The sequence below is a fragment of the Bos grunniens genome, chromosome 5, assembly GCF_055505025.1.
Source record: "Bos grunniens cultivar Pamir isolate PY7600 chromosome 5, Bosgru_T2T1.0, whole genome shotgun sequence".
NCBI lineage: Eukaryota > Metazoa > Chordata > Mammalia > Artiodactyla > Bovidae > Bos > Bos grunniens.
Window position 1 is genome coordinate 64,703,053 of NC_141169.1, and position 12,203 is coordinate 64,715,255.

Consider the following 12,203-nt stretch of genomic DNA (forward strand, 5'->3'; position numbering starts at 1 on the left):
TTAGAGCCCAGGCAGTGTGGGCAGGGAGGTTACACGCGCCTTGAGCGGGGGCAGACCCAGTGTGGCTGAGGCACTGTGAGCGCACGCCAGTGTTATTTGTTTGCAGCATCCCTCCCTCCCTCCCCACAGCGCAACTGAACAAGTGAGCCTAAAAAAAAATCCCACCGTCCCCTTTGTGTCAGGGCGGTAACCAGACACTGAAGAGACCAGCAAACAGAAGAAGTTATAACAGAGGGAAACGCCTTGGAAGCTACAGGCAATAGATTAAAACCCCATGGTTACTACGGACTACATAGGAAGGGGCCTATAGATCTTGAGAAATAGAAGTCGGACCAAGGAACTAGCCAAAAATGAACTGAACCCATAATACTCACAACAAAACCAGAAAAAGTCCTAGATATATTTTTACTATTTTTACAATCATTCTTTCTCTCTCTTTTTTTTTAATTTTTAGAAAAAAAAAATTTTAAGTCCTTTATTGTTCCTTTAATTTTCACTTTTATAACCTATTACTTTGCAAAAAAAAAAAAAAAGACCCTATTTTTTTCTTCTTCAGCAAACTTCATATATATATATTTTATAATTTTTCGACCTTGTTTTTTCTTTTTTTTTCTTCTTCTTTTCTTTAACATTGTATTTTTGAAATTCCAAACTCTACTCTAGTTTTTTAATTTTAGCTTTTTGGTATATGTTATCAATTTTGTACCTATAGTTTTTTTATAATTTCTGTGACTTTTTTTTTTTTTTTCTGTTTCTTTCTCTTCTTCTTCTATATAACATTGTATATCTGAAATTCCAAACTCTACTCTAGATTTTTAATTCATGCTTTTTGGTATTTGATATTAATTTTGTACCTGTATTTTCTTTATAATTTTTGCAACATTGTTTGTTTTTGTTTGTTTGTTTTCTCTCTTTATGTCTCTTCTTCCTTTTTTTTAACATTGTATTTTTGAAATTCCAAACTCTACTCTAGATTTTTAATTTTTGCTTTTTGGTATTAGTTATCAATTTTGTACCTGTATTTTCTTTATAATTTTTGCAACCTTGTTTGTTCGTTTTTTCTCTCTTTCTCTTCCTTCTTCTTTTCTTTAACATTGTATTTTTGAAATTCCAAACGCTACTCTAGATTTTTAATTTTTGCTTTTATGTATTTGTTACCAATTTTGTACCTTTAAGAACCCAATCCTCAGGACCCATTTTTCACTAGGGAGCGAGATTACTGGCTTGACTGCTCTCCCTCCCTTTGGACTCTCCTTTTTCTCCACCAGGTCGCCTGTGTCTCCTCCCTAACCCCTCTCTACTCTACCCAATTCTGTGAGTTTCTGTGTGTTCCAGATGGTGGAGAACACTTAGGGAACTGATTACTGGATGGATCTGTCTCCCTCCTTTTCATTCCCCCCTTTTATCCTTCTGGCCACCTCTGTCTCCTTCCTCCTTATTCTCTTCTCTGTATAACTCCGTGAACATCTCTGAGTGGTCCAGTTGTGGAGTGCACATAAGGAAGTGACTACTGGCTACCCCACTGTCTCCACTATTGATTTCACCTCATCTCATTTGGGTCACCTCTAACTCTCTCCTGCCTCTTCTCTTCTCCATGTAACGCTGTGAACCTCTCTGAGTGACCCTCACAGTAGAGAAACTTTTCATCTTTAACATAGATGTTTTATCAATGGTGCTGTATAGAAGGAGAAGTTTTGAAACTACTGTAAAAATAAGACCAATAACTGGAAGCAGGAGGCTTAAGTCCAAACCCTGACTCCAGAGAACTCCTGACTCCTAGGAACATTAATAGACAGGAGCTCATCAAATGCCTCCATACGGACATTGAAACCAAGCACCACACAAGGGCCAACAAGTTCCAGGGCAAGACATACGAGGCAAATTCTCCAGCAACAAAGGAACACAGCCCTGAGCTTCAAGATACAAGCTACCCAAAGTCACCCCAAAACCATAGACATCTCATAACTCATTACTGGACATTTCATTGCACTCCAGAGAGAAGAAATACAGCTCCACCCACCAGAACACCGACACAAGCTTCCCTAACCAGGAAACCTTGACAAGCCACCTGTGCAAACCCACACACAGCGAGGAAAAGCCACAATAAAGAGAACTCCACAAACTGCCAGAATATAGAAAGGACACCCCAAACTCAGCAATATAAACAAGATGAAGAGACAGAGGAATACCCAGCAGATAAAGGAACAGGATAAATGCCCACCAAACCAAACCAAAGAGGAAGAGATAGGGAATCTACCTAATAAAGAATTCCGAATAATGATAGTGAAATTGATCCAAAATCTCGAAATTAAAATGGAATCACAGATAAATAGCCTGGAGACAAGGATTGAGAAGATGCAAGAAAGGTTTAACAAGGACCTAGAAGAAATAAAAAAGAGTCAATATATAATGAATAATGCAATGAATGAAATTAAAAACACTCTGGAGGCAACAAATAGTAGAATAACAGAGGCAGAAGATAGGATTAGTGAATTAGAAGATAGAATGGTAGAAATAAATGAATCAAAGAGGAAAAAAGAAAAACGAATTAAAAGAAATGAGGACAATCTCAGAGACCTCCAGGACAATATTAAACGTTACAACATTCGAATCATAGGGGTCCCAGAAGAAGAAGACAAAAAGAAAGACCATGAGAAAATACTTGAGGAGATAATAGTTGAAAACTTCCCTAAAATGGGGAAGGAAATAATCACCCAAGTCCAAGAAACCCAGAGAGTCCAAAACAGGATAAACCCAAGGCGAAACACCCCAAGACACATATTAATCAAATTAACAAAGATCAAACACAAAGAACAAATATTAAAAGCAGCAAGGGAAAAACAACAAATAACACACAAGGGAATTCCCATAAGGATAACAGCTGATCTTTCAACAGAAACTCTTCAAGCCAGGAGGGAATGGCAAGACATACTTAAAATGATGAGAGAAAATAACCTACAGTCCAGATTATTGTACCCAGCAAGGATTTCATTCAAATATGAAGGAGAAATCAAAAGCTTTTCAGACAAGCAAAAGCTGAGAGAATTCTGCACCATCAAACCAGCTCTCCAACAAATACTAAAGGATATTCTCTAGACAGGAAACACAAAAACGGTGTATAAATTCGAACCCAAAACAATAGAGTAAATGGCAACGGGATCATACTTATCAGTAATTACCTTAAACGTAAATGGGTTGAATGCCCCAACCAAAAGACAAAGACTGGCTGAATGGATACAAAAACAAGACCCCTACATATGTTGTCTACAGGAGACCCACCTCAAAACAGGGGACACATACAGACTGAAAGTGAAGGGCTGGAAAAAGATTTTCCATGCAAATAGGGACCAAAAGAAAGCAGGAGTAGCAATACTCATATCAGATAAAATAGACTTTAAAACAAAGGCTGTGAAAAGAGACAAAGAAGGTCACTACATAATGATCAAAGGATCAATCCAAGAAGAAGATACAACAATTATAAATATATATGCACCCAACACGGGAGCACCGCAATATGTAAGACAAATGCTAACAAGTATGCAAGGAGAAATTAACAATAACACAATAATAGTGGGAGACTTTAATACCCCACTCACACCTATGGATAGATCAACTAAACAGAAAATTAACAAGGAAACACAAACTTTAAATGATACAATAGACCAGTTAGACCTAATTGATATCTATAGGACATTTCATCCCAAAACAATGAATTTCACCTTTTTCTCAAGCGCACATGGAACCTTCTCCAGGATAGATCATATCCTGGGCCATAAATCCAGCCTTGGTAAATTCAAAAAAATAGAAATCATTCCAAGCATCTTTTCTGACCACAATGCAGTAAGATTAGATCTCAATTACAGGAGAAAAACTATTAAAAATGCCAACATATGGAGGCTGAACAACACGCTGCTGAATAACCAACAAATCACAGAAGAAATCAAAAAAGAAATCAAAATTTGCATAGAAACGAATGAAAATGAAAACACAACAACCCAAAACCTGTGGGACACTGTAAAAGCAGTCCTAAGGGGAAAGTTCATAGCAATACAGGCACACCTCAAGAAACAAGAAAAAAGTCAAATAAATAACCTAACTCGACACCTAAAGCAACTAGAAAAGGAAGAAATGAAGAACCCCAGGGTTAGTAGAAGGAAAGAAATCTTAAAAACTAGGGCAGAAATAAATGCAAAAGAAACAAAAGAGACCATAGCAAAAATCAACAAAACCAAAAGCTGGTTCTTTGAAAGGATAAATAAAATTGACAAACCATTAGCCAGACTCATCAAGAAACAAAGGGAGAAAAATCAAATCAATAAAATTAGAAATGAAAATGGAGAGATCACAACAGACAACACAGAAATACAAAGGATCATAAGAGACTACTATCAACAATTATATGCCAATAAAATGGACAACGTGGAAGAAATGGACAAATTCTTAGAAAAGTACAACTTTCCAAAACTCGACCAGGAAGAAATAGAAAATCTTAACAGACCCATCACAAGCACGGAAATTGAAACTGTAATCAAAAATCTTCCAGCAAATAAAAGCCCAGGTCCAGACGGCTTCACAGCTGAATTCTACCAAAAATTTAGAGAAGAGCTAACACCTATCCTGCTCAAACTCTTCCAGAAAATTGCAGAGGAAGGTAAACTTCCAAACTCATTCTATGAGGCCACCATCACCCCAATACCAAAACCTGATAAAGATCCCACAAAAAAAGAAAATTACAGGCCAATATCACTGATGAACATAGATGCAAAAATCCTTAATAAAATTCTAGCAATCAGAATCCAACAACACATTAAAAAGACCATACACCATGACCAAGTGGGCTTTATCCCAGGGATGCAAGGATTCTTCAATATCCGCAAATCAATCAATGTAATACACCACATTAACAAATTGAATAATAAAAACCATATGATTATCTCAATAGATGCAGAGAAAGCCTTTGACAAAATTCAACACTCATTTATGATAAAAACTCTCCAGAAAGCAGGAATAGAAGGAACATACCTCAACATCATAAAAGCTATATATGACAAACCCACAGCAAACATTATCCTCAATGGTGAAAAATTGAAAGCATTTCCTCTAAAGTCAGGAACAAGACAAGGGTGCCCACTTTCACCATTACTATTCAACATAGTTTTGGAAGTTTTGGCCACAGCAATCAGAGCAGAAAAAGAAATAAAAGGAATCCAAATTGGAAAAGAAGAAGTAAAACTCTCACTATTTGCAGATGACATGATCCTCTACATAGAAAACCCTAAAGACTCCACCAGAAAATTACTAGAACTAATCAATGACTATAGCAAAGTTGCAGGATATAAAATCAACACACAGAAATCCCTTGCATTCCTATACACTAATAATGAAAAAACAGAAAGAGAAATTAAAGAAACAATTCCATTCACCATTGCAACGGAAAGAATAAAATACTTAGGAATATATCTACCTAAAGAAACTAAAAACCTGTATATAGAAAACTATAAAACACTGGTGAAAGAAATCAAAGAGAACACTAATAGATGGAGAAACATACCATGTTCATGGATTGGAAGAATCAATATAGTGAAAATGAGTATACTACCCAAAGCAATTTATAGATTCAATGCAATCCCTATCAAGCTACCAACAGTATTCTTCACAGAGCTAGAACAAATAATTTCACAATTTTTATGGAAATACAAAAAACCTCGAATAGCCAAAGCGATCCTGAGAAAGAAAAATGGAACTGGAGGAATCAACCTACCTGACTTCAGGCTCTACTACAAAGCCACAGTTATCAAGACAGTATGGTACTGGCACAAAGACAGAAATATAGATCAATGGAACAAAATAGAAAGCCTAGAGATAAATCCAAGCACATATGGACACCTTATCTTTGACAAAGGAGGCAAGAATATACAATGGATTAAAAACAATCTCTTTAACAAGTGGTGCTGGGAAATCTGGTCAACCACTTGTAAAAGAATGAAACTAGAACACTTTCTAACACCATACGCAAAAATAAACTCAAAATGGATTAAAGATCTCAATGTAAGCCCAGAAACTATAAAACTCCTAGAGGAGAACATAGGCAAAACACTCTCTGACATACATCACAGCAGGATCCTGTATGACCCACCTCCCAGAATATTGGAAATAAAAACAAAAATAAACAAATGGGACCTAATTAACCTTAAAAGCTTCTGCACATCAAAGGAAACTATTAGCAAGGTGAAAAGACAGCCTTCAGAATGGGAGAAAATAATAGCAAACGAAGCAACAGACAAACAACTAATCTCAAAAATATACAAGCAACTCCTACAGCTCAACTCCAGAAAAATAAATGACCCAATCAAAAACTGGGCCAAAGAACTAAATAGACATTTCTCCAAAGAAGACATACAGATGGCTAACAAACACATGAAAAGATGCTCAACATCACTCATTATCAGAGAAATGCAAATCAAAACCACGACGAGGTACCATTTCACACCAGTCAGAATGGCTGCAATCCAAAAGTCTACAAATAATAAATGCTGGAGAGGGTGTGGAGAAAAGGGAACCCTCTTACACTGTTGGTGGGAATGCAAACTAGTACAGCCACTATGGAGAACAGTGTGGAGATTCCTTAAAAAACTGGAAATAGAACTGCCCTATGATCCAGCAATCCCACTGCTGGGCATACACACTGAGGAAACCAGAAGGGAAAGAGACACGTGTACCCCAATGTTCATCGCAGCACTGTTTATAATAGCCAGGATATGGAAGCAACCTAGATGTCCATCAGCAGATGAATGGATAAGAAAGCTGTGGTACATATACAGAATGGAGTATTACTCAGCCATTAAAAAGAATACATTTGAATCAGTTCTAATGAGGTGGATGAAACTGGAGCCTATTATACAGAGTGAAGTAAGCCAGAAGGAAAAACACCAATACAGTATACTAAAGCATATATATGGAATTTAGAAAGAGGGTAACAATAACCCTGTGTACGAGACAGCAAAAGAGACACTGATGTATAGAACAGTCTTATGGACTCTGTGGGAGAGGGAGAGGGTGGGAAGATCTGGGAGAATGGCATTGAAACATGTAAAATATCATGTATGAAACGAGATGCCAGTCCAGGTTCTATGCACAATACTGGATGCTTGGGGCTAGTGCACTGGGACGACCCAGAGGGATGGTATGGGGAGGGAGGAGGGAGGAGGGTTCAGGATGGGGAACACATGTATACCTCTGGTGGATTCATTTTGATATTTGGCAAAACTAAAACAATTATGTAAAGTTTAAAAATAAAATAAAATTTTAAAAAATGAAAAAAAAAATGTGAGAGGTTTTTTTTTCCACCCACCATGGTAAGAAAGAAACAAAGCAACTGATTCTTGTTAAGTATCTGAGTTAAGCAATGAAACATGTAAAGAAACATAACAAATATAAATGGAAATGTATAAACTGCCATTTCTTTCCCTCAAAGAAGATCTTGAGAACAGAATGGGAAAGGGGAATTACTATAATTAATTATAAACATTTAAGATTCTCAGTAGGCTAGGTGCTATAATGGCTATAAGTTAAGGAATGGTACTAATCTACAGGGCTTCCCTGGTGGCTCAGTAGTAACGAACCTGCCTCCTAACACAGGAGATGCGGTTTCAATCCCTGGGTCAGGAAGATCCCCTGAAGAAGGAAATGATAACCTACTCCAGTATTTTGCCTGGGAAATCCCATAGACAGGAGCCTTGCAGGCAATAGTACATGGGCTCACAAAAGAGTTGGACACAACTTAGCAACTAAACAATAAGAACAACTAATTTGAAACATATTATACCTAGCTTCTTTAGATCTCCACTAAGTTATCAGTATTATTTTATGATCAGTCCTATTTCTTCTCCATTTGAATTACTCCATTAATGAATGACTTTTTAGAATAAATGACTGTGAAGTAAACTGAAAAGTTATGTAAATCATAGGTAAGCAACAAATAAATTCAGGGTCCCCCCACCAACTAATGCCAAGTTGTTTCTTCAGGATATGCAGCATTGTATAAAACTCCCAGGCAGGTTAGATCATGAATCAACAAGCATTTATTAAATTACTATATTCTACAATACTATATTCCATGTGGTAGGACAGACAACAAAAATATTGTGGGATCCTAAGGATTTTAACTTTAGTTTCCTTTAGTTGAGGAAACAAAATACATAGATCCCAGTATACATCACTAACACCGTTTCTTCCGGACACCATTGGCACACACCTGCTCCCTTATATGTATATGCCCATAGGCAATGGCACCCCACTCCAGTGCCTGGAAAATCCCATGGATGGAGGAGCCTGGTAGGCTGCAGTCCATGGGGTCACGAAGAGTCGGACACGACTGAGCGACTTCACTTTCACTTTTCACTTTCCTGCATTGGAGAAGGAAATGGCAACCCACTCCAGTGTTCTTGCCTGGAGAATCTCAGGGATGGGGGAGCCTGGTGGCTGCCATCTATGGGGTCACACAGAGTCGGACACGACTGAAGTGACTTAGCAGCAGTAGCATTCAAAATTTACCTGTCGATGTCTGCATTGACCTCTTGAGACCTACTTCTCTGAAAAAAAACTAAAATGAAGTGTATCTTTTTGCTCTTAAAGAACCCAGTCTCTTTTCTTCTTTTTCACAACAGTGTTCATTTTAGAAAATATGCACCTGATAAAAGTAACAATGTAAAAAGTAAAAAGGGAGGCAGAAAAGGAAGGAAACACAGAAAGAATAGAGGGAGGATTTAGGCATTTAACAATTTATCCAAATAAGGGTCAGTTCAGTTCAGTTTAGTCCAGTCGCTCAGTCGTGTTCGACTCTGCAACCCCATGAATCGCAGCATGCCAGGCCTCCCTGTCCATCACCAACTCCCAGAGTTCACTCAAACTCGTCCATCGAGTGGGTGAAGCCATCCAGCCATCTCATCTTCTGTCGTCCCCTTTTCCTCCTGCCCCCAATCCCTCCCAGCATCAGAGTCTTTTCTAATGAGTCAACTCTTTGCATGAGGTGGCCAAAGTACTGGAGTTTCAGCTTTAGCATCATTCCTTCCAAAGAACACCCAGGACTGATCTCCTTCAGAATGGACTGGTTGGATCTCCTTGCAGTCCAAGGGACTCTCAAGAGTCTTCTCCAACACCACAGTTCAAAAGCATCAATTCTTCGGTGCTCAGCTTTCTTCACAGTCCAACTCTCACAGCCATACATGACTACTGGAAAAACCATAGCCTTGACTAGACGGACCTTTGTTGGCAAAGTAATGTCTCTGCTTTTGAATATAAAGAAGGGTATCAGCACTTTAATTTTATAATGTCATGAGCATAAGCATATGAAAATTGAGTTAATGACACAAAGCCCTTTGAAATATAGCAAAGCATTCCCAAATTTGAATTCTTTCATGTAAAAATCCACTGTATTAAAATGTATTACACATATCGTATTTGTTACCAAAAGGATTTTGATTGTACTCTAAGTTGTCACTGATGAGAATAATTAGAAAAACTGGGAGTAAGAAACAGCAATAAAAATGAGATAAAACAAATGGCAGAGTAAGTAAAGAGGTTATTCCATCAGATCTTACTCCTTTTTGTATTATGAGGAGACAGATTGCTGGCACATATATAAAGTATGCTTCCAATATACTGTAAGATCATTTCACTAGGATCACATTGACAATGAGGGGGTAGAAATCAATAACCACATGTTATAACGTTGGAATTTGACATAGGATCATATACTGAAAAAGACCTCTCAGTACGAATATTACCTTTGAAACAGCAAATAAATACACAGCCATGACACTGAAACTAAGGGAAATAGAAAGTATAAGAAGCATCTAATGATCAACTGATTATAATGCTCATTATTGCTCATTAAAATGTATACCACTCATCTCTAACCTTCTATATAGTGTTCAGTCTCTATTTTTTACTTTAGTCAATCAACTCATGTATTGAACAGCCTTTTAAAATTTGTGGCCTCAAGGGTTTCCCTGGTGGTTCAGCTTGCCAATGCATGAACCCTGGGTTTGATCCCTAGGCCAGAAATACCTCCTGGAGGAGGAAACAGTAACCCACTCCAGTATTCTTGCCTAGAGAATCCCATGGACAGAGGAGCCTGGTGGGCTAGAGTCAAAGGGGTCACAAAAGAGTTGGATGGGAATTAGCAACTAAACAACAACAAAGAGAAAATGAGTGCTAAATTAGTGCAGTGGCCATGAAAACAGCCGATCACAGAAAATGCTAAGTGTTCTAGCCTTATAAGGGTGGATAATGATGCTTCAAGGCAATTTAGGGGGGGAAATTAGCATATTTGGATATGTTGCAACATGAGGCACTTCTGATGTATCCAGACCAAGATGCTGATACAAGTAGTTTTAAATGGGATCTATAGCTCAGGAGGGCTTCCCTGGTGGCTCAGATGGTAAAAAAATCCACCTGCAACATGGGAGACCTGGGCTTGATCCCTGGGTTGGGAAGATCCCTTGGAGGAGGAAATGGCAACCCACTCCAATATTCTTGCCTGGAGAATTCCATGGACAGAGGAGCCTGGCAGACTACAGTCCATGGGGCTGCAAAGAGTCAGACACAACTGAGTGACTAAGCACATTGTAGCTCAGGAGAAATATCTAGGTTAAAAATACTTGAATCTATGGGATAGAATTGTGGTGAATATCAACATTCAGGGACTAAAAGGATAAAGAGAAGTCAACTAGTCACACAGTAAAGGAAAGAATGAAAAGATTAAAGTGTTGTAGACACCAAAGGAGGAGAGGGAATGATGAGAACCAAATAGACCTTCAGCACAAGTGAGACAGGCCTGGGCCCTGGGATCCTTGCTGCAGTGCTTGCAGCTTGGACACAACTCTCCTTGAGCAACAAAATATAAACTATATGGGACTAAAATTAACTGCATGCATGTGCAGTTAGGACAGATTCTGGACAAAAGGTACAAAGAAACCAAAACACCACTTGTCACTTCAAAAGAGCCTGAAGCAAAAGTAGGGTACTGCACATGCCCCCTGCACATTAAGGGGTGGGCAAACCACCTAAGCCACCCCTCCAGCCTGACCCCTGGAACCAACTCATGCCCCAGCTCAGAACATGCCAGCAAGGGAAACTGTTATTTGTTCTTGCTCCCCCACTGTTGTTGAAAGGGACCCAATAAAGCCTTGCCTGAATTTCCTGTCTTGCCTCTGATCAACTTCTACTGATTAAGGAGGGCAAGAATAGTGGTCTGTAACACAGGTGTACAAGGTACACTGGATCAGATATTATAATATATTGCCTAAAATTTTTGTGAAGAAAATCTTGAAATATGAAGGATAAATATAATGAAACAATGCAAAGTTAATATAAAAGAACAAGTATCTGAAGGCTAAGCTCTGGAAAAAGGAAAAAACATAAGGCTACTACTGAGTCTTTGAGATAAATTACAGTGCACATAATATGCTTTGAGCTAAACACTCCTAGAATTAATAAACTGCCTAGTTACTCGATATAAATCCACATGATTTACACCGAAAATTCATTTACATTCTACAGAGGAAAAATATCTATTTTCTCCCTTCTTTCTAAAAAGATTTCTGAACTCTGGGAGAAAGTTTATGATGATTAATAGAGCGCTGCCAGAAATTTGTGTTGAGAAAAAATTTTTAATTTTTTATATATAAAGATAATATTTGAAGCCAACTCTCAGTAAAAAGCATATTTTGAGGGTTTTTTTTTCCCCCAGAGAAATTACAAGCTATATTGGATTTTCTAGAACTTTCCTACGGGGAAGCCTATCATATTCTAATTAAATGGCTGCCAGGAGGTAAGCATGTAGTGTATGACCTGCTTCCAGGCTCTCTTCATGCTCAGCTCACCTTGAGTTTAGTGCCATGACAAACTTTCTTAAATGCCACATCTAACGGTAATGTAACAGAGACAATATTTTGGAAATATTAAACTAATGGATGTTTTCATCCCCTCTAAATTATGATACCTTCCATTGCCCTGCCTATTTTATCACTGTCTATCAGATAAGATTAGGGAAATCTCTGGTCAGTGAAATTTTTTCCCTAGTACAAATGAGAAACATACAGACTCTCCTTAAAGAAATGCTATGTCAGAATCTCTGTGTGGGGCATGTGGGCCCTAAATGCAAATGAATGCACGCCTGGAAGCAACCTAAAGGCCATGGA

At 38.1% G+C, this 12,203-nt stretch overlaps 1 protein-coding gene across 8 annotated transcripts in view; it reads right to left on the reverse strand.

The window, feature by feature from the left end:
* ANKS1B (ankyrin repeat and sterile alpha motif domain containing 1B) overlaps positions 1-12,203 on the reverse strand; it is a 1,153,827-nt gene that overhangs the window by 817,112 nt on the left and 324,512 nt on the right. The gene's annotated exons all lie outside the window — the stretch shown is intronic.